This window comes from Suricata suricatta, chromosome 8, assembly GCF_006229205.1.
Source record: "Suricata suricatta isolate VVHF042 chromosome 8, meerkat_22Aug2017_6uvM2_HiC, whole genome shotgun sequence".
In the NCBI taxonomy this organism is placed as follows: domain Eukaryota; kingdom Metazoa; phylum Chordata; class Mammalia; order Carnivora; family Herpestidae; genus Suricata; species Suricata suricatta.
The window spans coordinates 121756290-121781455 of record NC_043707.1 but is presented as its reverse complement, the minus strand read 5'-3'; the positions used below and the strand labels follow the sequence as shown (position 1 = coordinate 121781455).

Below are 25166 nucleotides of genomic sequence, written 5' to 3'. Positions count from 1 at the left end.
AGTGTAAGATTGCAGGGAGAAATGTTTAATGAGCTGTTTTTAAGCATTTCAGGAGTCTAATTTACATACAATTAAAGTTAAATTGCACATCACTCTCAGCTATTCATTACACCCGGTACCGGGACCTCTACCTAACAAGTAACCTGCTAACACTATTAGCCTAGTTTCAGCTACTCAAAGTAACAGCTGCACCTACAGAAAAGCAACACGCAACACTCTCACTAGGATTTACCCCAATTAGCCCAAATTAATGAGATTTGATTGTACCTCCAAGATGACCCACAAAACCTATCTTCCCCTGACAACCTAGAGTAGAAGCTCAAATGCAGTTAAAGCAGCAGTCCTAAAAACTAGGGAAAGGAAACAAGACAGAGTGGTCACGGTACAGAGCTAAGAGCCAGGAGGGTAGGGTTCTAGACCAGATTGTGCTGCTAAATCTGTGTGACCCTGGTTCAATAACCCTACTTCTCTAGCCTTCAGTCTCATTTACCAAATGAAGGAGCCAATAATGTGGTCACTAAAAGGATCCACAGCTCTTTGGCTAAAGGGCAGGAAATGTACAAGACAAGTCTGGAACATCTTATACCACAAAGCAAGAAACACTAATCAAAGACTACTGCAGTAATGTCAAAAGAAGTCAGAAGCCAATGTGAAGAGGCACTCACTGATCCAAGATGGAACATCAATAAAAATAACTACAATGGATTAAAATATATCAAATATGTTAAAACCCGTTAAGTTCCTAACGATGGTTTAAAAAAATAAAACAAACCAAACAACTCACTGATCCCTTTGGAGTAGGTCAGGAAACCAACCTTATTTTGAAAACATGTAAATAAAGGAATAAAGGGAAAGAATCAAGTATTTACCCTGCCTTTCCTGTACAAATCAAACCTTAGGATCACCAAAGAGTTGAAAAAGGAAAGTTTTTCTTTTTTGAAGTATTCCAGCTAATAAAGAATGATAGAATATCATCATTTTGCAAACATCTGATGAAATGAAAGATCTAGGTAATTATTATCCATGACCACTCACAACATAAAAAGAGACACCTGAACATTATAAGCCACCATTTATGAAGCATTACTGCTGTTATGCCCAGATTTGTAATATCATCCCCAAAAACCAGAAACCGCCAGGGAGACCGAGTCACGCATGCAAAAGCAAAGGGCTTTATTATTACAGGCTTATAAGCTTGGGCTCACAGACTTCACCAACACAGTGGATCCATGCGGAGAGCCCCGAACATGGCGGGGTAGGGCTTTTATGAGTTTTGGGAAGGGGGAGTTACAGGAAATTGTGACAGGTACAGGGGTCCAATCATTACCATACCATTGACAGCAGGTTTAACCATTCATTGATACTTTTGGTAGGAGCCAATCACAACATTTAGAGTATTGACCAATCACAGAGTGGGCCAAGGACCCTCACGAAGGGCGTGACTAGTCTTAAGCAATAGGTGATTATCTTATAGCTTCCATCTTTAGGCCTGCCCTTAGAAATGTTAAAGGTGTTAGCTGGCCTTTCCTGATTGGGTGTTACAAGGGTTGTCCCTCCTTCCTTGGGCAATGTGTGCCCTTCTATTGTCTAATGATTCTGAGAAGCCGAATTCAGACTTGCGTCCTTAGAATGCCTAAGAGGGAAACCTGATTCAGCCCGAGCCTCTAGAGCTGTCCTGTCCAGTAGGTAGCTAGTACACACATGAACTTACTGAGCCCTTGAAATGTAGCTCATCTGAATTGATATGTGCTATAGAGGTAAAACACACACTGAGTCACGAAGATTTAGGATAAAAAAATTGTAAAACATCTCATTAATACTCCCTATATTAATTACATGTCGAAATGGTAACAGTTTACAACTACCGGGTTAAGACAAAATATTATTAGAGTGAATTTCACTTGTTTCTTCTTGCCTTTTTAATGTACCTAGTAGAAAATTTAAATTTAGGGGCTCCTGGATTGCTCAGTCAGTTAAGCATCCAATTCTTGGTTTCAGCTCATGATCTTACAGTTTGTAAGTTCAAGCCCCATGTCAGGCTCTGCCCTGAGAGCTCAGAGACCGAAGCCTGCTTCAGATTCTGTGTGTCTCCCTCTCTCTCTGCCCCTCTCCCACTCATACTCTGTCTCTGTCTCTCTCAAAAATGAATAAACTTAAAAAAAAAAAAGTAAGTAAGGGGCATCAGGGTGGCTCAGTTAAGCATCTAACTTTGGTTCAGGTCATGATCTCACAGTTTGAGTTCAAGCCCCGCATCGGGCTCTGTGCTGACAGCTCAGAGCCTGGAGCCTGCTTTGGATTCTGTGTCTCCCTCTCTCTCTCTGCCCCTTCCCTGCTCATGCTCTCTCTCTGTCTCTCCAAAAATAAATAATTTTAAAAAAAAAAAGAAAATTTAAATTTAAGGCTTGAGTATTTCTATTAGACAATGATGCTCTAGATCTAACCACCAGTTTACAGGAGACACAAGGGATAGAGGAACACAAATAATTTCCTTTTTTTTTTAATGTTTGTTCATTTTTGAGAGACAGAGAACATGCGTGCACTCGAGGGGCAAGCACAGGGGAGGGGCAGAGAGAGAGGGGAACAGAGGATCTGAAGCAGGTTCCTTGCTGACAGCAGAGAGTCCAGTGAGGAGCTTGCACTCAGGAACCATGAGATCATGACCTGAGCCAAAGTCAGACGTTTAACTGACCGAGTCACCCACACACCCCAATGGAACATAAATGAATTGTAGAAACTCAATTAGCAAAATCCAGAATGGGGAAAAAAACCACTACAGAATAACTTGCTTTCTTCAACAACAACAAATCTATACAGGAAAAAAGAAGCAAGAGGACTTATAAATTAAAAGAGATTTAGGAGCCATATTAACCATATCAATATATCAATATATGGGCCTTTTTTTGGAGTGTGATTTCGAATACACCAAATGCTGAGAGAGAAAGGGGAGCAGGGAAGAAGGGAGGAAGAAACAGAAAGTAATTGTGGAAATTTGAACATTAATGAAATATCTGATGGTCTACTTTTTTTTTTAAGACTACTTATCTTTTATCTCTTAGAGCTACATACTGAAGTGAAATGATATGATATCTGGGATTTGCTTCAAAAGAATCCAAGGAGGGGGTGTCTGGGTGGCTCAGCTGGTTGAGCATCCAACTTGATTTCAGCTCAGGTCATGATCCCAGGGTTGTGGGAACAAGCCCCATGCTGGACTGAGCATGGAGCCTGCTTAAAATTTTCTCTCTTCCTCTGCCCTTCTTTGCTTCTTCCCTGCCTGTTCTTTCTGTCTCTTAAGAAACAAAAGACTCCAATGAGGATGAGGTAGGAGGCAGTGGTACAGATGAAACAAGATTGACCATGGGTTGATAATTGCTGAAGCTGAGCGACAGGTTCATCCTATCATCCTCTTTAAATTTGTATCTGCTTAATGAAATTAGTCAGAGAAAGACAAATATCATATGACTTCACTCATATGAGGACTTTAAGATATAAAACAGATAAACTTAAGGGAAGGAAAGCAAAAATAATATAAAGAGAGGGAGGAGGGACAAAAACATAAGAGACTCTTAAATATGGAAAAAAAACAGAGGGTAACTGGAGGGGTTGTGGGAGGGAGGATGGGCTAAATGGGTAACGGGCATTAAGGAATATACTCCTGAAATCATTGTTTCACTACATGCTAACTTAGTTTAAAAAATTAGTTATATTAAAATAAATAAATAATTTTAAAATAAAGTATCAGTGCATAACTCCAAAAAATAAATAAATTTGTATATGCTTGAAATTCCCTCCCCCCAAAATTTTTTACTGAGAAAAGTTTATATAAGTTTATCTAAAAGTTTTTTTTATTTTAAATTTTTTTTATTTTGAGAGAGAGAGAGACAGAGACAGAGACAGAGAGTGACAGGGAAGGGGCAGAGAGAGAGGAAGACACAGAATCTGAAGAAGGCTCCAGGCTCTGAGCTGTCAGCACAGAGCCCGTCATGGAGCTCAAACCCACAGACTGTGAGATCATGACCTGAGCCGAAGCCAGACACTTAACTGACTGAGCCACTCAGGTGCCCCATATCTAAAAGTTTTTTAATCTATCAAAATCTACGAAAATAAATTATGAGGTTGACTAGCACCTCAAGAGGTCATTAAATCTAATTTTCTGCCTCTAGGAACATTATCTTCAATATTATCCCACTTAACACATATTTACTGAGTAACTACAAGTGCAAAGGCCCTAGCATTGTTGATGTATAAAGATATAAGAAATAGTTTCTATATAAGGATTCAGTCATTTAGGAGAGACGAGAAAAGTACACAACTATAAAACAAAAGGTGATGAAGTTACGGTTTTACTTCTGGTTAAGTAAATCACAGAAGCATCACAGAGGAGCGTCATTTAACTGGACATTTTAACTGGACATTAAAAATAGGCAGGATTTGGATATGCAGGGACAAGGAATATTATATCTTAAGTAGACAGACAATGTAAACAGAGGCACATAAGCAAAAAATGAGACATCTCTGGGGAATGAAGAGGAGTACATTATTGCAAAAGTAGTGGGAACCAAGGCTGGAAAGACAAGTTGGGCCAGATCACAGAATCTTAAACAGGTGAGTTTGTATTCTAGTCAATAATTGATGAGAGTTATAGAGTACAGAATATTTATGAAGATGCTATGCATCTCACTTGAGAGTAGAAGGTAACAGAGCTGGAAAGTAGGGACAAGACTCATGGAAAAGGTAACAAAGGATATGAACTTGAGGAGTGAGAGAGAAAAACAGGGAGAGACCTAAGAGTTTTGACATGAAAAGAAGGAGTTCAGGGGAGCCAACAGTAACATCTGGATGAACTGGGAAAATAGTGGAGCCAATGCTTGATATGTTGGCAGACATATAACCAGCCACGAAGTGTGCTGAATAAATGACTGAGTGAATGAATAAATAGAAATACGTGAGTCAGGATAAAGGACAGCAAGTCGGGATATGGAGATGAGGAATGAGCAAAAGATAAGCTTAGCCTTCTCATTTTAATATATGGGAAAGTCAAGGTCCTGAATGAAAATGCTGCCCAAGTATGCTAACATCTTTCTTAGAGAAGCAAAGCTTCCATCATTAAAACCTGTATAAAGGATATAAAATCCATCCTTAAAACCTGTCAGCATGTCTACCAAGCAAGGAGGAGACAAGCTATACCAAAAGCAACAGTCCATGAAAACCTGGAGGTGCAGGAGAGATACCCTGGTGGAATGATCCAACAGGAATTCTGGGGCTGGGGTTCAGAGGTGGAAATACAGGTTTGGGAGTTCTACTACATGGAGGTTTGTAAATTAAAGATGTGCGACAGCAGATGACCTCTCAATATGAAAGTGTAAACAGAGAAGTAAGGTCAGAGGACAACACTGAGACGGACAAAGAAGGAAGCATCGCTGAAGGCAGAAGGAGAACAATCCTTTCTCATAAAAGATAAGAATTTCCAGAAGGAAGGCATGCTCAATCCTTCTATTCTTCCTTTACCCACATATCTAATCCATCATCAAGTCCTATCAGCTCTACCTCCAAAATCCCCATTAAATATGTCTACTTCTCTCCATTGTTTTTTTTTTGTTTTGTTTTGTTTTTACCAACCTAGTTTAAGTCTTCATCATTTCTTGGACTTCTGCAATAGACTTCAATACCCACTGTAATCAGTTCCTGCTCCCAGGTAATTAATTTTCTTGGCAGCAGGAACTGGATTGATCATTTAAAAAGGGAACTCAGTGGTGCCTGGGTGGCTCAGTTGGTTAAGCATCCATCTTCATCTCAGGTCTTGATCTCATGGTTCCCGAGGTTCAAAAGTTTGAGCCCTGTATCAGGCTCTGTGCTGACAGCTCAGAGCCTGGAGTCTGCTTCAGATTCTGTCTCCCTCTCTCTGCCTATTCCCACTCCTCCCTTCCTCCCTCCCTCTCTCTCTCTCTCTCTCTCTCTCTCTCTCTCCCTCTCTCTCTCCCTCCCCCTCTCTCTCTCTCTCTCAAAAATAAACTTTTTTTAAAAATGGAAATCATAGGGGTGCCTGGGTGATTCAGCTGGTTAAACGCCTGACTTCAGTTCAAGTCATGAGCTCACTATTCATGAGTTTGAGCCCCATATCAGGCTTTCTGCTTAAAGATATTACAGTGTGACAATGCTAATATAATTATATTACAGGGGTACCTGGCTGGTTCAGGTGGTAGAGCATAGGACTCCTGATCTCAGGGTTATAAGTTCGAACCCCACACTGGGTACAGAGATTACTTAAAAATAAAGTCTTGGGGCCCTTGGGTGGCTTAGTCAGTTAAGCCTCTGACTTTGGCTCAGATAACGATCTCATGGTTAGTGAGTTCCAGCCCCTTATGGGGCTCTGTGAGGACACCTCAGAGCCTGGAGCCTACTTCAGATACCATGTCTCCCTCTCTCTCTGCCCTTCCCCCACTCACACTGTGTGTCTCTCTCAAATATAAAACATTAAAAAAGATTTTTTAAAAATCTTAATGGGGCACCTGGGTGGCTCAGTTGGTTGACTGTCCAACTTCAGCTCAGGTCATAATCTTGTAGTTCATGGGTTCCAGCCCCGCACTGGGCTCTGCTGACAGCTCAGAACCTGGAACCTGCTTTGGACTCTGCATCCTTCTCTCTCTGCCCCTCCCCCACTCACACTCTGTCTGTCTCTTTCAAAAAGAAATAAACATTAAAAAATAAAAATCAGAGGCGCCTGGGTGGCTCAGTTGGTTAAGCGGCTAACTTCAACTCGGGTCATGATCTCATAGTTTGTGGGTTCGAGTCCCATGTCAGGCTCTGTGCTGACAGCTCAGAGCCTGGAGCCTGCACTGAATCTGTGTCTCCCTCTCTCTCTGACCTTCCCCTGCTCACACTCTGTCTCTCTCTCTCTCAAAAATAAATAAACGTTAAAAATTTTTTAAAATATAAAATCTTAAAATTATGTTTCAATCGGGGAATATTTGCATTTTAGAGATATATCCTGAAATAGTTACAAATGAAATGAAGTCTGAGATCTGCTTCAAAAGTAATAAGGACATGGGAGCCTGGTGGTTCAGTTGGTTAAGTGTCCAACTTTGGCTCAGGTCATGTCGTGGTCCATGAGTGTGAGCCCCAGGTTGGAGCCAGGAGCCTGCTTTGGATTCTGTGTCCCTGGCTCTCTCTGCCCCTCCCCCACTCATGCTCTGTCTCACTCTGTCTCTCAAAAATAAATAAATGTTTAAAAAAAAAAAAGGAATAAGGACAAACACATCTGAACTTATTCTATGAGGACAGCACTACTCTGATATCAAAACCAGACAGATTTTCCCTTCTAAGATCAGGAACAAGACTAGGATGTCCAGTCTTATCACTTCTATTCAACAGTGTACTAGAGATCCTAGCCAGGCCAGACAAGAAAAAGAAATAAAAGGCATAAAATTGGAAAGGAAGAAGTAAAACTCTATTTGCAGATGACATGATCTTCTATATAGAAAATGCTAAGGAATCCACATACACACACACACACACACACACACACACACACAGACAAACTGCTAGAACCAAGGTAGTGAAATATAAATTCAATATACAAAAATCAACTATATTTCTATATACTAGCAATAAATAATCCAAAAATGAAATTAAGAAAATAATTTCATTTACAATATCATAAAAAAAATACTTAGGGGCGCCTGGGTGGCTCAGTTGGTTAAGCATCCAACTGCAGGTCAGGTCACTATCTCACGGTTCATGAGCTTGAGGCTGGCATCAGGTGAGCTCGAGCCCCACTTCAGGAAGCCTGAGCCCCGCTTTGGACTCTGCTGACAGTATGGAGCCTGCATGGGATTCTCTCTCTCTCTCTGCCCCTCGCTCACCTGCGCCCTCTCTAAATAGATGAAATAAAATACTTAGGAATAAAATACTTTCAGATGCACTCACATTATACTGTTTGTCACAAGAAGCAAGCTTTAATTAAACAGGTAATTAACTCTATGTGACCAAATAACAGTGCTTGATGATTAACCTAGAAATGTACAAATATGTTGATGTAAACACCAAATTTTTAAAATTTTATCCTTTTCAAGAATGCTATTAAATATTCAATATAAGGATGCCTGGGTGGTTAAGTGTCTGACTTTGGCTCAGGTCACAGTCTCAAGTTTCATGAGTTTGAGTCCCGTATCAGGCTCTGGGCTGACAGTGCAGAGCCTGCTTGGGATTCTCTCCCCCTGTCCCTCCCTCCTCCCCTCTCTCTCAAAATGAATAAACTGAAATTTTTTTCCAAAAAAAAGGGACTTTTGTGCTTTAAAGGGCATGATCAAGGAAAGTGAAACTAACCCACAGAAATGAGAGGAAATATTTGCAAATCATATCTGATAAGGAATTTATATCCACAATATATAAAGAACTGTTACAACTCAATAATAAAAGAACCCAATTTAAGAATGGGCAAAACATTTATACAGCCATTCTCCAAATAAGATATATAAATAGCCAACAAACATTAAAAGATGCTCACATCATTAGTCATTATGAAAAGCAAATCAAAATACAAGATATCACTTCACACCCACCAACATGGCTATAACCAAAAAGACAAGTAAGAAATATCAGTGAAGATGTGGAAAAACTAGAATGATACACTGCTGGCAGAAATGCAAAATGTGTAGCCACTTTGGAAAACAATCTGGCAGTTCCTCAGAGTTCTCTATCACATGACCCAGCAAACCCACTCCTATGTATATACTCAAGAGAACTGAAAACATATGTCCACACAAAAATTCTGAGCATAGATGTTAAAACACCATTATTTATAACAAACAGTGGTAACAATCCAAATGTCTACCAACTAATGATTAAATAAATAAATGTGGTACATCCATACAATGGAATACTATGCAGCCATAAAGGGAATGAAATACTGACACACGCTACAACACATACGAACCTTGAAAATATTATGCTAAGTGAGAGCAGCCAAACACAAAAGACCATATATTGTATGACTGAATTCAGATGAAATGTCCAGAACAGGCAAATCCACAGAAGCAGAAGGTAGATTAATAGTTGCCTAGGAAGGGGCAGGGAGGAATGGGGAATATCTGCTAATAGGTATGAGGTTTCTTTTTGGGGGTGATTAAAATGTTCTAAAATTAAATAGTGGTGATGGTTCTACAACCCTGTAAAAATATTTTACAAAACACTGAACTGCACACTTTAAATTTAGGGTAAACTGTCTAGCATGTAAATTACATCTCATTTTTTTTTTTTAATCAAAAAGAAATGTCTATACAAAGACTTGTACACAAACGCTACAGCAGCTTTATTTTTAATAATCCCTAACTGGAAACAATTCAAATGTCCATCAACAGGTAAATGGATAAACAAATTAGTAGATTCATACAATCAATCATTACTTGGCAACTACTGATACTTGTAACATGGATGAATCTCAAAATAATCATCCAGAATGCAAGATGTCAGACTTCCATGTCCCAGTGAGCACATACTCCACATTTCCATTTATATAACATTCGAAAAGATACAAACTAGGGGCACCTGGGTGGCTCAGTCAATTGGGTGTCCAACTCTTGATTTCTTGATTTCAGCTCAGGTCATGATCCCAGGGTCATGGGATCAAGAGCCAAGTCAGGCTCCACACTTGGCATGGAGCCTGCCTGGAACTGTCTCTCTCCCTCTGCCCCTCTCTTCCCACATGTCATGAGCACTCTCTCTCTCAAACTGAATCAATTTTAAAAATTAAAAAAATAATTTATAGTGACAGAAAGCAGATCAGTGGTTGCTGATGAAGGGGGTAAGGGACAGGCAGTGAGGCAGGAGGAAGGGATTACAAAGGAGCAGAAGGAAACATTGAGGGGAGATAGACATGTTCATTTCCTTGACTATTGTGGTCGTTTCACTGGTACATAGTGTAAGTCCGAACTTACTAAAATTTTACATTTTAAATATATGTGGTTTATTGTAGGTCAACATTTCAATAAACTGTTGTAAAAATAAAACAAAAGCACTATTAATTCAAGTATTTAAATTGGTGGATTTTTATAGGCCAGATAATAATTTTTTTTTAAGTTTTATTTACTTTGAGAGAGAGAATTCCAAGCAGGCTCTGCACTGTCATCATGGAGCCCCACATGGAGCTCTGACTCAAAAACTGTGAGATCATGACCTGAGCTGGAATCAAGAGTCGGTAAGCTCAACCAACTGAGCCATCCAGGTACCCCAATAATTTTTTTAATCTTTTTTAAACATTTTATTTTACTTTTTGAGAGACAGAAAAGAGAGCATGAGCAGGGAAGGGGCAGAGAGAGGGGGAGGCATGGAATCTGAAGGAGGCTCCAGGTTCTGAGCTAGCAGTACAGAGCCCAATGCAGGGCTCGAACCCACAACAGTAAGAACATGACCTGAGCCGAAGTCAGACGCTCAACCGACTAAGCCACCCAGGCGCCCCCCACCCAATAATTTTTTTTTAATTTCTTTTATTTTTAAGTAATCTCTACATTCAATGCAGGGCTTAAACTCATAATACCCAGATCAAGAGTTGCAGGGGCACCTGGGTGGCTCAGTTGGTTAAGTGTCCTACCTCAGATCAGGTCATGAACTGACAGTTCGTGGGTTCGAGCCCTGCATCAGGCTCTGTGCTGACAGCTAGCTCAGATCCTGGAGGCTGCTTCAGATTCTGTGTCTCCCTCTCTCTCTGACCCTCCCTGCTCACACTTTCTGTCTCTCAAAAATAAATAAAAAACAAAAAAAATTTTTTTAAAGAGTTGCATACTCTACCAACTGAACCAGCCTGGCACCCCAATAATTGGGGATTTTCAAAAAAATCTACTCTCAACATGTGACTCAAACTTATGACCCCAAGATCAACAGTGGCATGTTCTAAAACAAAAACAAAACTGGGGTGCTAGTGCGGCTCAGTCGATTAAGCATCTGACTCTTGATCTCAGTGTAGAATTCGTGTCCCGAGTTGGGCTTCATGCAAGGTGTGACGCCTACTTGAAAAACAAAACAAAACAAAAACAATAAAAAAGAGTAGCATGTTCTAGCAGCTGTCTCAGTCTACAGAGCATGCAACTCTTGTTCTTGGGGTCATGAGTTCAAGCCCCAGGTTGGGTGTACAAAATTTAAAAAAAAAGAACTAATTTTTTTCCCCTAGAGAATTTATTTAGAAAAGGGAAAAAGAGAGTTCTGATATAGTTCCTTCTCTAGATGAAGATATATAAGCAAAGGAGTCCCCCAGGGACTGATGCTGAAACCTATTCCAAGTAACATTTTAGAAATTATCTAGAAAAAACTATCTAGTGAAATCTGCCCTGTTGGCAGATGACGCTACAGCAGTAGCTAGAAGTATGATGGTCCCAAGTTGTGTGTTGAGAAATGTGGAAAATAGCTTCCATGCAGACAAAAATAAGGTAATGCAGTAATGGAAAAACAGTCCAAACTATAATTACCAGATGATGAGCTCTAAAGCTACCTGTTACAATATAAGAAAAGGGTTTCAGAGTCCCTGGTCTTATCCTGAACACAGCTACAAAAAGGCAACAAAATGCTGGCTGTTGTTATGAAAGCTTTGGAAACACAGAACACATTATCCTGCCCTTGTACAAACCAAAGTGTATCTGTACCCAGAATAGAGTGTGCCGTTGTGGTCATCACTACACAAAAAAGGTAAAATAGAGAAGGCAAATAAAGGTATCCAAAAAGACCAAAGGACAGAGGAGCTTCTATATGCTTACAGATTTTTAAAAATATATAAATGGAAAGACAGACAACACTTTTTTTTAAATGTTTTTTAATGTTTGTTTATTTTTGAGAGAAACAGAAAGCAAGCAGGGAAGGGGCATAGAAAGAGAGAGACAAAATTTGAACCTGGCTTTAGGAGCCAAGCTGTCAGCACAGAGCCTGACGTGGGGCCCAAACTCATGAACTGAGCTGAAGTCAGATATTCAACTGACTGAGCCACTCAGGCGCCCCAACAGACAACACTTTAATAAAAAAAAAAAAAAAGGGGGGGGGTGATATGGTAAACACAGATTCTCATCAAGTCTTAGAAATTATAAAGCAGTTAGAAGTCTAAAGAAACAATAAAGTATATTAAATTATTTTGTAAGCCCATATTTTAAAATCAGAAAGACATAAGTTGGGGTGCCTGGGTGGCTGAGTTGGTTAAGCATTTGACTTTGGCTCAAGTCACGTCCTCATGGTTTTGGAGTTCAAAATCCACATCAGGCTCTGCATTGACCGTGCAAAGCCTGCCTGCCTGGGATTCTAGCTCCCGCTCTCTCACTCTCTCCCTCCCTCCCTCCCTCCTTCCCTCTCCCTCACTCCTTCCCTCTCCCTCACACTCCCCCTCCCCCCACCCCATTCACATGCTCAGTCTCTCTTAAAATAAACCAAAAAAACAAAAAAAGGGAAAGAAGGGAAAGAGGAAGGTTCTGAATACTAGTACCAGTAGGCTTAGCTGTGTGACCAAGGGCGTATTAATTTCTTCCAACCTCACTTCTCCCATCTGTAAATAACAAGTAATTTGAAGGATTGCTGTGAGGAGGAATGTGCACAATGCCTGGCACATAGTAAGTATACACTTACTACCCAGCAGCTGTTGCTTTTATTAGGACCAATAAAAAAGTAATAGTTTACTATGCAATCAAGTATATAAAGTAATAAAACTTATTACTCAGATGGGGTGTACAGGATATAAGAAAAAATAATTCAGATAGTCTAGATAAACGCATAGGTAATGTTTCCATAAGAAACTTCTAAGAGAAGGGTGCCTGGGTGGCTCAGTTAACCGTCCAACTTCGGCTCAGGTCATGATCTTGTGGTTAATGAGTTCGGGCCCTGCATTGGGCTCTGTGCTGACAGCTCAGAGCTTGGAGACTGCTTCAGATTGTATGTATCCCTCTCTCTGCCACTCCCCTGCTCGTGCTCTGTCTCTCTCTCTCAAAAATAAATAAACATTTAAAAAAAATTTTTAAAGAAATTTCTAAGAGAAATTATGAATTTGTGGCAACATAGTCCTAAAATTTGAAGCCGGCATTTTCATCTCTTTCTTATAAGCAGAATTTGAAGTTAGATAGATGATCTACCCAACTAAATATGCCATTTTTAATTTATAACAACAACTGTTAACATTTATTAAGCACTGGACTAAGTAATGATGTCATTTAATCCTTCAAATACCCTTTGAGATATGCTCTATATTTTAAAGAAAAACTAGACAGGTCTCCATTTTACACATGAGAAAACTGAGGCTGAATCACTGCCTAAGACCACACACGGAACCAGTAAGTGAAGGAGCCTACAACTGAACTCAGATGGACGGACTCCAGAATCTTCACTCACAACCACAGAACTATCCGGTCTCCTACTCTGCAAGAAATGTTGGGTGTTAGATATATAAGAATTAGGTGAATGATGGAGCGCTCAGGAAGTCTTAAGAAATGATGCCTGATGAGGCCAACTCAGCTGAGATCACTGCCAGCAAGATATTTAAATTTAGGATGGCCAAAAGCATGAACACTGAAACAAAAAAACTGATTAACATGGATGTGACAACACCTAATGAAAGAAGGCAAGCCTAAATATCCCTAAACTATGGTCTCAGCTATGGTAAACAAAATGCACAGAAAGAGGAAAATATGCCAAAATGCTAACTGGTAGGATCACAGATGAGTCTTATTCTGTGCTTTATACTTTTGAACTTGGCAATTCTTTAAAAATTTTTTTACAAAGACCAGTCATTCTTTTCATAATTGGAAAAAGGGAGAAATAAAAATAAATCTGAGAAAAACTTTCACTCTTTATTCATTTCTGATTGTGTAATTTGTTGCAGTGAGCATGTATTACTTTTGTAATTTCAAAGATATTTTAAAAACAAATAAATCGAGGATATTAGAAAAGAAAAAGAAATTAGATGCAAACGCTAAAGCAAAAAAAAAAAGTCAGGGGAGGACGTGATGTAAGTTTAAGCAAATTAGGAGCTGCAGTTTGTTGGAAAGAACTCTAGATAGACATCAAAAGACTTGGGTTCCTACCAATATACAGATCAACATGGATGAATCTCAAAAATTTTATAATGAACAGGGGCGCTTGGGTGGCTCAGTCAGTTAAACGTCAGACTTTGGCTCAAGTCATGATCTCACAGTTCAGGAGTTGAGCCCTGAATTGGGCTCCTCACTAACAGCGCAGCTTGGAATTCTCTCTCCCTTTCTCCCTCTGCTCCCCTCAAAATAAATAAACTTTTTAAAAAAACCTTTATATTGAACAGAAGAATTCAGACACAAAAGAGTGCACATGGTAGGAGTCAAGAACAGGCAACATTAATTTGTAAGAACAGAAATCAGAACAGTGTTGCCTGTAAGACAGTGGGGACCGACTGGAAGGATATGGTTATGGATATGTGGTTCTATCTCCTGGTTACACATGTGTTTATATGTTAAAACTCATCTAATTATATACTTGCATTTCTGTCCATTTCACAGTATGTAAACTGTACCATTAAAAAACTCTCAGAAGGGGCACCTGGGTGGCTCAGCGACCAACTTTTTTTTGTTTTTTAATGTTTATTTATTTTGGGAGAGAGAATGAGCACAAGTGGAGGAAAGGCAGGGAGGGAGAGAGAGAATCCCAACACGGGGCTCTATCTCACCAACCGTGAGAGCATGACCTGAGCCAACATCAAGAGTTGGGCACTTAACCAATTGAGCCACCCAGGCACCCCAAGCATCCAGCTCTTGATTTCAGCTTGGGTCATGATCCCAGAGTCATGGGATTGAACCCCTGCAACGGGCACAGCTCTGAGCATGGAGCCTGTGTAAGATTCTCTTTCTCTCTCCCTCTGCTCCCTCCTCAATTGCATGCACATGCATGCATACATACTGCCTCTCTCAAAAATAAAAATAGGGGGAAAAAACTCATTAAAAAAATAAAGGACAAGGGGTTGGGAGGTAGGCAAAATGAGTGAAGGGGAGTGGGAGGTAAGGCTTCTAGTTATAGAATGAGTAAGTCATGGGGATGAAAGGTACAACATAAGGAAGATTGTAAATGTATAGCAATAGCCCTGTTACAATGAGAGGTAAACTATACTTGTGGTGAGCATAAAATTGTCAAATCACTATGTTGTACAACTGAAACTAATGTGACCTTGTGTGTCAACTATACTTCAAAGACATGGGGTGGGAATAAAGGATGAAGGTGGGGAGACAGTGTTCAATCTCAAATCTGCTATTTATTAGTTGAGTGACTTTAAGAAAGTTACTTAACCTCTCTGAACTTGTTTACCTGTAAAATGTAGCTATTAGCATAATATAACCTTTCTCAAGTGCTGGGAAGTGACTGTAATATATCAAAGTGGGAACTCTGTGCTTTGCAAATTATTCATTGCAAATGAATGCTGAAGAAGTTTTAAAAGTAAAGAAGAGGGGGGCATGGGGCCCTGGGGTAGCTCAGTGAGTTGAACTTTGGACTCTGGCTCAGGTCAAGATCTCACAGTTTGTGAGTTTAAGCCCCACACTGGGATCTGCACTCACAGTACAGAGCCTGCTTGGGATTTTCTCTCCCTCTCTTTCTTCCCCTCCCCTCCCCCCACCTCTCAAAATAAATAAACTTTAAAAAAAAGTAAAGAAGGGGCACAAAATTGTTCTGATACTTCTTATAATTCCACAGATGACCCTGGTATCAGGAATATTGTTCTTTAGATATTATCAGTATTCTACAAAGGGAAATTTACTTAGAGTTCTTAATTTGTGAATGGAAAGGAACATCCATGTGCATGACCTAAGACCTCCTTCTACAGTTAAACACCATTTCTTAAGATATGATTTAAGAAAGCTTTTTAGACTGAGTCCTTGCTAAAACAATGGCATAATCAGGGGAGAAAAAGGTCTCAATTTTGAATACTTGAGAGTGAAAGGATCGTTCTTGTTATTTTACTATGTCAATTACAAAGTTTAAGTGTTACCATAAGCCACATCATGTTTATGTGTGTACATATGTATGTGTGCATATACATACACATATTTACCCAAACTGCAACTAAGCTGAACCACTGCTTCTGTTCAAAAGGGCTCCTATATTCTAAAAATAAGAAACATCCTTCTGTTCAACTGGAATTAATCTTACAACTAAGAGAGTATGCCTCAGACTCCCATATTTTAACAGAAAAGCAGTTTGAAAAGTAATATCATAAGCTAAGTTTAATAGCCTCTCCCATCAATTTCAAACTATTTTTCTTTATTAGTGTGTAATCATAAAGAGCAAATTTTTCTGAGATATTTCTATATCTGAACATTATTTCCTCTGCGAGCATTCAACAATTCTTGTTTCTATTCTTCTCTTTCCTAATTCAATTCTGTTTGGTTTCTAAGTTAAGAAGTGTGTTTCATTTGCATAAATGGTAACTATTCTGAGATACCATTCATAACTATACATTTGAATTCTCCAGAGTACCATTCACAACTTCAAATGGAACAGGAAAAAACACTCATTCAACATCACTTTAATGATGACTAAGACATGAATGATTATAATGTTATATTGTAGAGGGTTGGCCAAAGGAGAGTGAAGTCCCCAAATGTTACTACTAACTTGTAATCATTTATGAATGCCCCAAGGGACCAAGAACCGTTGCCTTCACCATCTATCTATCACAAAAAATACTGAGTTTAGAAAAACACGGCCATTAAACTTTTTTTTGGAGTTATAAAGTAACTATGCAGGGACATCAATGATATAACTTAGCCATAATGCTCAAAAATTATCAAGAAAAATCCTAAGAAGTCCTGGCAAGTTCTCTATAAAATCAATGCTGATTTTTCTTTAGGTATTAAACTTTTCAAGCTATGAGCTTCTCTGAGAAAGTTTTTTAAGCAAGGTAGTAATATTCTAGTTCTTTACTCCATCTTATCAGTGGTAGAAACTAAACTTACATAGGTCTGCATAAGTAATTCAGCTATCTGTCCTGCCCTAGTAGATTTATACCAAATAAAATAAATTTTGAACAGAAAAAAAAATAATGAGGCTATTTTAAGGTTGTCACCTTCTGGTTTCCCTCATTTTTCTTTCTTATCCAAAAGTCATAGACAAGAGACTGTATAACTAGAAAGAATGAATAAAAGGAGAGTGTACACCTAAGAAAATCTATATTTACTTCCCTTTATGATTCCACCACTTCTACCCTTGATATGGTAGTTCTCAACAGGGGGCAATTGTGCCCCTCAGGAGACATTTCACAATATCTGGAGACATTTTTAGTTGTCAGAGCTAGTGAGAAGAGGTGCTAATGGGTAGCGAGTAAAGACCAGGGATGCTGCTAAACATCCTAACGCACAGGCCAGCCCTCCAAAGTGACAGAATTAATCGGCCCAAAAAGTCAACAGTACCTATGGTTGAGAAAACTCTACCCCAAGGTATAAGGACGACCTACCTCTCAGAAGACACTCAAAAAAATGTTTGCTGATCTGAACTGAAGACTATGAATTGGAAGAAAGTGAAGCCTACAAGAATAAAATAGAAGAGACCATGATTTAAGCATTATCAGTATCTACCAAGCCTTTACTGCGTGCTAGGCACCCGTTATAACAAAACGAACAATTCAGGGGTGCCTGGATGGCTCAGTTAAGTGTCTGACTTCGGCTCAGGTCATGATCTCATGTTTCATGGGTTCGAGCCCTGCATCGGGGTCTGTGCTGACAGCTCAGAGCCAGGAGCCTGCTTCAGATTCTGTCTCCACTCTTTGACCCTTCCCCACTCATTCATTCATATTCATATTCTCTCTCTCTCTCAAATAAACATTTAAAAAATGTTCAGTCCTGTTCTTAAGGAGCTCACAGTCAGGCAGGGAGAAGAGTTTTGTAATCTAATATCAGATTTGACAATCTGATAATAAATGTTTTAACAAAGGAGAAAACATACAAAGGAGTTAGTTACTCGATCTTTCCTGGGAAGGCTTCATGGAAGAGATGACATTCAGAAGGAAGAGTAGGAAGTATCTTACCGCACAGCTTATAAGCTTCTTTCCAAACAAACAGCCATTCATTTCTTCAGTCAACAAAAAGCTGTAGAACACCAATTATGTTCCATACACTGTGTTATGTATTGGAGAACCAGTTAAATTACAACCTTTCATTTTTTCCCTTGGCATCACTGGTGCCCAGCAGCCCACCTCCCTCACCCAATCCCAAACAATTGTTGCATTTTCTACCTATCTTCAATTTAGCAACTGTCACCCTAATCAATCTTACTCAGTAAAGCCACTACCCAAGACACAAACCAAACTTTTAGTTGCCTGTATCCCATCCTGCCTACATCACAAAATAAGGGTGGTGATGTGGCAGAGTAACTAGCAATGAACCAACTATAGGTTGATATCTGCCAACTGCGTCGGTTTCTCAGAAAGCTATTTCACTTTGTGAAAAAATCTGGGTCCTCTTCAACCTCATCCAACGCACGCCAGGAACCCCAGCAAAGTAACCAATATATACTTACTGAGTACCTACAACGTGCTGAAGGCAATGGTTCTCAACTGTGGTTGCATTTTGCCATCAGAGCTCCCAACCCAGATATGAATATGCTTTAATGGTAAATTCTAATGCAAAACAAGTCTGATGCACTAGAGAATACCAAAAAAGTACAAGATACAGTTCCTGTCTTGAAGAGCTTATCCACAATCAAAATAGAGTAACTTGGAATAGAGTATTACTCCACCAACTGGAATCCTTCTACAATACTAGCAGTGCTTATGAAATAGAAGAAACTGAGGTAGTCAGGAAAAAAACTGTTCCTGATGCCTAGTCCAGTCATACACCAAATCCCAAAATCTACTTGCAACTCCTGATATGCTGTTCTTGCACCCCTTTGATCTCCCGGTGAACGTACCATTCTCATGAACTATGGAGAGACCTCAAATAGAAAGATGAATGAGGACCACAAAACAGGAGCCTACGGGATATCCGGACGGCTAGAATCTCTCAAATTTTTAAGTAGTCTTCACGCCCAACGCAGAGCCCAAACTCATGACCCTGAGATCAAGACCTGAGCTGATATCAAGAGTAGGATGCTAAATCAACTGAGCCACCCAGGCACCCCATGGAGCTTCTTTTAAAGAGAAGAAATAACTCTTTAATCTCCAACAACACCAGTCCACCTCACTGTATAGCTGAAGTGTCCAAGAAGAGTAAAGAAAAGTTTTTACAATCTGCTCCTAGAAGTCCTTGGCCATAAAGAAATCATCCAAACTCATAATGCTGGTAAATTCAAATTTCTCATACAGCACATGCTTAAAATAAAAATATTCTAAATTAAAAATATATTTTAGTAAACTCCTTACCAAGATGTTCAAATTGTGGAAGCTTCAAAAATTAAGAATAAAAAACACTGTTAAGTAAACTCTACTCCTAAAGTAGGGCCTGAACTCACACCCCCAAGATCAGGAATCACATGCTCTCCCAACTGAGGCAGCCAGGCTCCTGAAAGAATAAAAATGTTTCTGTCAGTAGAGTAGGTGACCCTTAATCTTGAAGTCATGAATTCAAGCCCCATGCTGGATACATTTTTACTCTAAAAAAAAGTTTAACCTAAGTCCTACTCAGCAGTGATGACCTCATACTAAAGACTACCCTGAAGAGAGCATGACCATTAAATTCTGCAATTATGAAGGGGCACCTGGGTGGCTCAGTCGGTTAAGCAGCCAACTTCAGGTCACGATCTCATGGTTTGTGGGTTCGAGACCCATGTCAGATTCTGTGTGCTGACAGCTCAGAACCTGGAGTCTGCTTGGGATTCTGTGTTTCCCTCTCTTTCTCTATGCCTCCCCCATTCATGCTCTGTTTCTGTCTCAATAATAAGTAAACATCAAAAAAAAATTTTTAATTCTGCAAATATGAATATATAGCTCTTCACCTAATTAGTCTTTCTCTGAATAATATAGAAAAAGGTACACTTCTCTCTCTCTTTAAAGTTTATTTACTTATTTTGAGAGAGAAAATACATGCAGGGGAGGGACAGAGAGAGAGAATCCCAAGCAGACTCCACACTGCCAGTGCAGAATCCAACCTGGGGCTCAAACTCACCAAACTGTGAGATCATGACCTGAGCTGAAATCAAGAGGTGGACACTCAACCAACTGAGCCACCCAGGCACCCCAAAGGTCCAATTCTCTTAACTGATACACAAAAACTGATAAGCACAATACCCTATAAATTACTCTTTTAAATGGGGTGCCTGGGTAAATCAGTTAAGCATCAAACTCAATTTATGCTCAGGTCATGATCTCAGGGATGTGAGATCAAACCCAGCATCAGGCTCCAAGCTGGGCATAGAGGCTGCTTAAGATTCCCTTTCCCCCTGCTTTGCGTGCTCCCTCACTCTCTCTCCCTCCCTCCCTCTCTCTCTCAAAAAAAGGGGGGGATAGGATGGCATTCAAACATCTAAAACAGGGATCAATGAGGGTATTAAAAGGTAAATGTTGGTACTTAGCGAAAAATGTATATTGGCATGTATTAATTAGAATAAGAATATTACATGAAAAAAAGCACACAAACAAAAAATGTCTTCTATATACTACTCCTTTTAGGACCCATGGCTTTGAAATTTGTTTGGTTTGCAATATTTTTCCTTGTAATTGTCCTTGTCATCATATAAATTTTATCCATACAGGTCCACAATCCCTTAACTTCAATTCCAAAATCTAAAAGGCTATATAAAAACAAGTTTTTCATTATTCATTTGGTGGCAAAACCTGACATGAAATGACATGAGGCTATTTATACTATTTATTTATACCAGTTGGTGTGAACGTTCTGACATTTTACTACAGAAATGGTAATGTGTTTGATTACAAGTTACTGCCCCAGACCTCTCTGGGATGTTACATAACACACAGTACATCTACCATATTCCTTTTCTAAAATCCCCAAAATTCTAAATTTAAAAAATATCGGGCCCCAAGAATTGTTCTTAGCTTTTTTATTTGAAAGAGAGCGTGAGAACATGCGAGCAGGAAAGGGACAGAGAGAGAGGGAGAGAGAATCCCAAGCAGGCTCTTCACTGTCAGCACAGAGCCCCGTGCAGTGAGATCATGACCTGAGCCAAAATCCAGAGTAGGACACCTCGAAGGACACCTAGCTGACTGAGCCCCCAGGTGTCCCCAGGAACTTTTTTTTTTTGGCCCCAAGGTACTATGGACTGATATGCTAATTTAGGACTGAGTCTTATAAAGAAAACATAACTAATACAGAAAATGAAGGTAGATCTTCACATACAATAAATTCACTGCCTTAACACCACCATTCACACATACACAATCCTGTAATACAAAGCATTAAAAATACTTTTAACAAATGTCAAAACTTGAACACGCCATTATGTGTTTTCTCAAGTGGTGGTGATATTTACATCATCCAGTATTTAGTTCAATTCTTCTTAGGTTGAAATTCACTAATTTAAATCACAGTTTAGATAGACCAAAAGACTGCAATTAGTAATTAAGCTTAATAAAAGAATCATCCCCTGATAAATAATGTACTCAGTAAAATGTTCTGAGAAATTTATCTCAGAGGGTTTCAGATTCAAAATTATTCCATTCTAGAATACAATTTCACAACTTTGAACAAATTACAATGGACTTTTTCTGTGAAAGCAGCTCCTTGGGTAGGGACAGTAATAGGGACAGTTCTTAAGGATATTTGAACTAGAAGAGTTTCACAGTTCTTTCCTTCCTTCCTCCTTCAGCTGCTTTTCTGGTTTTAGAATTTCAAACAAAGAAATACATATTGGCTCCACTGCTAAGAAACGCCCTCTTTCTCAGCAACTTCCTCTTCCAATTTTCTTCCCTACCATTGACAAATGAGAACAATACGCACTGTTGGTCCTACCATTTTGATTATCGGTCCTACCATTTTGATTAACCAAAGCTGAGGCTTGGAAAAATGAAGGGCTACAATTTATAGTATCCAACTAGTAGTCTCTCATTCCAGGTCCACAATCTTCACTCATCTAGAAGTTAGATAGCAGAGAACACAAAGAAAGGAAAGTACATTAGGTTTCATGAGAGGCAGGCTACTGAAACTTCTGTTCCAGGAATCCAAGAAAATTTAACAAACGGGAAATTTCACTTATCCCAAGAAAATTCTGCCTTCTTAGCTAAGGAGGAGGAAAGGTTACCAGGCTGGCAACCTTCTGCACCAAGAATCAAGTCTATACACCAACAGTTGGTGAATTTCTACAGGCCACCCAGTCAGGATGCAAACTGAGTTCTTTGGGGGTCTGAGACACTTCAAAATGACTTTTACAATTTAGAAATGGTCTTTTCCAACTCACACACTGAAGAAAGGGCAAGTATTAGCCATCCAGGGATCAAGACCCAGCCTGTCTCCAAGCCAAAAGTCAACTGAAGAGTCTGGGACCAGACCCCTCCCATTTGTGACAAAGCAAACTTCTTTTAAGTGGACAATGACTTCTCCCTTGCCCAGTAATTCTCCAACACCTGAAGGTTGATAAGCTGGATACCTTACCCCATGACCTTGATCAAGTTACTTAATTCCTCTGAAACTTAGCTTCCTTATGTGCAAACGCTCAACAGTGGCTGTAAAAATTAAATAACAGAAGCCTGAACAAGTGCTGGCACACAGTAGGAGCGCCATACATGCTCTCCGTCCTACTCCTAACCCTCCTGAATTCTTTTGGGCCTAAATTTCAATCATTGCCCCAAGAGGCTCCAAGGATGCCTTCCTCTCCTCTGATGCTATGGAGCACCCGCGTGTAAAATTTCAGCATCTCAGAGGTCCTAGGATCCTGGAGCATCAAGACAACCGGACTCCACCTTATCACGGCGCGGGGTCCAGCCAGAGACTTCGTGTAAGAACCCCTTTAGCTAACAATGCTCCCTACCCTGCAGAACCGTCCTGTATGTACGTACACACACGTACACGTACACACAGTTCCCTCTTCAACTTAGGCCAGGGGTCTCCAAGAGCACCTCAACTCTTTCATAGCCCAGAGATGGAAACTGAAGCTCCGCCTGGGGAAGAACTTGCCCAAGATAATCAGCCGACATCTGAGATCCAACTCATGTACAACTGCCTGCAAAGCTTTCGTTTCACAAATAGGTAAACTGAGGCCCAGAGAAAAAAGTGACTTGCCCAAGGTGACACAGCGAGTTGGTGGCAGCGCCAGGTCAGGCTGGGGGCACTTTCGCAGCCTCACGGATCCCCTCCAAGTCCCGAGGGGATCTCCAGGACACCTCCTCCCTGGGGAGGGGACTGAAGAGGACGACGCTACCCAGCGCTGACCGCTCGCCCGGCCACTGCCGGTCAGCGGCTAGAGGTGCGCCACCCACTCCCTCGGGACCCTGCGAGGCTCGGGGCGGGGGCCGCGGCGCGGCTCGGCCCGGCGGCTCACGGCGGGGCCCGCCCGAGAGAACTTGTTGCTCACCTGGTGTCGCGCGGTCGCCCTCAGCGACAGAGAGGCCGGCCAGCCGCCCTTCTCCGCACCGGGTCTGTTCCTGCTTGCAGCCTCGCGGGATGCCGCACAGCCAGACCCCCCTCAGCGCGCTACGCCCCCAGCCGCGCTCGCCTGGCCCGCGTCCGCCATTACGCGGTTCCCCGCCCTGGGACGCAGCCACACCCCGCCAACGGCCCTGATTGGCTCTCTGCCCCACCCTTCTGGGGCTTCCGGGCATTCCATTGGCCTGAGTGGAGTGCCAGTTAAATACCTACGCAAAAGACGTACTCAAGGGTACCTTCTGGGGAGCTCCACCCGAGCTACTTCCGCAATCGGAGTAAACAGCGGGGGAACAAACCAAGTAGAGTGGGGGTGGAGATTAAACTGCATCAACTCCTAAATTCCGGGTAGGAAAATCCCACTTAAGAAAGTGTAAAAACTCATACAAAGTGTATTGAAAGGTGAGTTCTTATTGTTAGAGTTCAAAGAACCAGGATTTTTGGTAGAAAGAAGGGGACAAACCCATGAACTTTCAGTGGACACCCCTCAAGTTGCAGATAGTTTTGTCCCTTCCCTCCGGATCTCAGGCCCCACCGAAAGTAGGAAGGGGAGAGTGAGTCATAGGCTCCAGCCGGCTGTTAAAAGATGCTTCCGGGGCGAGGCCCGGGGTCTTGGGACTGGTAGGTGGTTCTGAAAGGCAAGGAAGGGTCAGGTGAGCCGGACCCTGGTTCAGCCGCCACCTCATTCTGCGACCTCAGACAACTGCGGGAACTTACCTGGGCCTCAGTTTCCCCTCTGCAAAATAGAAACAGTTATGGCTGCCTCACGTCTTGGCGTTTGTTGACGCTACATTCCTGAGTTGGGTATATGTGCATCTTCTTGATTATAAAAGACTGCAGCTGGATAGCAATGTGACATATTCACAAGTTAGCGAAGATCTCTCATTTAGTTCTCTAGAGCAACGCTGTAAGGCACATATTGTCCTCGTTTTGCAGCAGAGAAAATCAAGAACTCCATGACTTACCCAGGGACACACACACACACACACACACACACACACACAGACACACACACACACACACACACACACACACACCCCACCCCACCCCACCCCCGGAAATTGGAAACAACCCTGGGACTCAAATCTGTATCTTCTGTCTTCCATATCTGTATTTCTCCTTCCAGGCCTGGTGTCCCCTGAGAAAGGCTTCCCTCCACCAACCCGTTAGCATTCCAGGGAGTGTCTTGAGGGTGCCAGGCCTGCCCCCATCTCTCTGGTCACCATAGGCCCCAACTGTTTCTAGAGTCCTAGGAATCAGGAGGTGAGTAGGGGGTGGCAGGTGGGTCAGTAACTCAGACAGAATCCCAGACAAGGACACAGAGGGGCAGTGACACCACTGTGAGCCTTCAGCAGGGCAGCATCCTCGCCAAGACTTAAATGCAGGTCTCTCTGCTCTCTGAACAGGGCTCTTTTCATTGCAGGATTGTTTTTCCCAGAAGGGCTGCCTTGGCTGTAATTCCTAGTCCTTTTCCCTCTCTGGAAAGGAAGGAAGCCAAGATGGGAGAGGGAGGGGAAGCAGCGGAAGACTTTAGAAGGGTAGAGACCACCAAGTGCATGGTGCTGACAGAGCCTCAGTGCTGATGAGTCAGTGACCTACAGGCACAAATTGGGACTTGTGGTCTGACAACCAATGACTATTTTTTAAGTTGTGACTGTGTCC

At 41.1% G+C, this 25166-nt stretch overlaps 1 protein-coding gene across 4 annotated transcripts in view; it reads right to left on the bottom strand.

Annotated features, from left to right (window-relative positions):
* Positions 1 to 23639, bottom strand: part of WASF2 (WASP family member 2) — a 74691-nt gene extending 51052 nt beyond the window's left edge. For 3 of the 4 annotated variants that reach the window (XM_029946181.1, XM_029946182.1, XM_029946180.1), the window contains exon 1: positions 23437 to 23639. The gene's annotated coding sequence lies outside the window, so the exon portion shown is untranslated. Of the gene's footprint in view, positions 1 to 21899; positions 21974 to 23436 lie in introns of those variants that run through there. The other variant, XM_029946186.1, reaches the window with a different exon arrangement.
* Between the last annotated feature and the right edge of the window lie 1527 nt (positions 23640 to 25166).